The sequence below is a fragment of the Colobus angolensis genome, unplaced genomic scaffold (assembly GCF_000951035.1).
Source record: "Colobus angolensis palliatus isolate OR3802 unplaced genomic scaffold, Cang.pa_1.0 Scaffold250, whole genome shotgun sequence".
Taxonomy (NCBI): Eukaryota; Metazoa; Chordata; class Mammalia; order Primates; family Cercopithecidae; genus Colobus; species Colobus angolensis.
Window position 1 is genome coordinate 911,005 of NW_012115711.1, and position 1,905 is coordinate 912,909.

Here is a 1,905-nt window from a genome sequence, read left to right on the forward strand (position 1 = left end):
TTTTGAGATGGAGTCTCGCTCTGTCACCCGGGCTGGAGTGCAGTGGCGCGATCTTGGCTAACTGCAGCCTCTGCTTCCCAGGTTCAAGCTATTCTCCTACCTCAGCCTCCCGAGTAGCTGGGACTACAGGCGCATGCCACGCCCAGATAATTGTTTGTAATTTTAGTAGAGATGGAATTTCACCACATTGGCCAGGATGGTCTCGTTCTCTTGACCTCGTGATCCTCCTGCCTTGGCCTCCCAAAGTGCTGGGATTACAGGCATGAGTCACCACGCCTGGCCTCTCCTTAAAATTTTTTAAAGTTTTAAGGTTAGGCTAAGGTTCTTTTTGACCATAACCCAATTCAAATTTATTTGTCTGCCTTTAGCATGCATTTGAATGACTGCATAGTATTCCTCCATTATATGGATACAATCTAATTTATTTGCAAGATTCCCTATTTTTTAACATTTATGAAAGTTTTAATAGTGACAACACAGGTTACAAAAATCATAATTTATATTTGTAAAATATATCTATAACTATATACAAAGATGATGTAATCATACAAAGATGCATATGGTTATTTCTTCTGGTGATATTTTTGGTACTTTATCTTCATTTTCTTCTATGTGCTTTTCTTTTTCTTTCCTCTTTTTATTTTTAATTTTTGTGGGTACATAGTAGGTGTGTATATTTATGTATACGGTGTTTTGTTACAGGTATGCAATGAGAAATTAGCACATTATGGAGAATGGGGTATCCATCCCCTCAGGCATTCATCCTTTGAGCCACAAGCAATCCAATTACACTGTTTTAGTTATTTTAAAATGTACAATTATTGACTATAGTCACCTGTTGTGCTATCAAATAAGTAGGTCTTATTCACTCTTTCTAACTATTTTTTTTGTACCCATTAACCTTCCCTGCATTTCCTCCCTCGTCACTACCCTTCCCAGCCTCTGGTAACCATCCTACTCTCTACGTCCATGAGTTCAATTGTTTTGATTTTTAGATCCCACAAATAAGTGAGAATGTGCATTGTTTGTTTGTCTTTCTGTGCTTGGCTTATTTCACTTAACAATGATCTCTATTTCCACCTATGTTGTTGCAAATGATAGGATCTCTTTTTTTTTTTTTAAGACTTTTTTTAAGACGGGGTCTTGCTCTGTCGCCAGGCTGGTGTGCAGTGGTGCCATCTTGGCTTACTGCAACCTCTGCTGCCCACGTTCAAGTGATTCTCCTGCCTCAGCCTCCCAAGTTGCTGGAACTACAGGTGCATGCCACTACACCTGTCTAATTTTTGTATGTTTAGTAGAGACGGAGTTTCACCACATTGGCCACGATGGTCTTGAACTCCTGACCTTGCGATCCACCTGCCTCGGCCTCCCAAAGTGCTGGGATTACAGGTGTGAGCCACCACGCCCAGTCAATCTCATTCTGTTTTATGGCTGAATAGTATCCCATTGTGTACATGTACCACATTGTCTTTATCCCCTCATCTGTTTAGGTCACTTCCAAATCTTAGCTATTTTAAACAGTACTGCAACAAACACAGGAGTGCAGATATCTCTCTGATATGATGATTTCTTTTCTTTTGGATATATACCCAGAGTAGGATTGCTGGGTCATATGATAGCTCAATTTTTAGTTTTTTAAGGAAACTCTAAACTGTTCTTCATAGTGGTTGTACTAATTTACATTCCTAATAACTGTGTATGAGGGTTCCCTTTTCTCCACATCCTCGCTAGCATTTGTTACTGCCTGTTTTTCGCCTGCCTTTTTAACTGGGGTGAAATGATATCTCATTATAGTTCTGATTTGCATTTCTCTGATGATCACCTTTTCATATACCTGTTTGCCATTGGTATATCTTCTTTTAAGAAATGTCTATGCAAATCTTTGGCCCATTTTTTTTTTTTTTT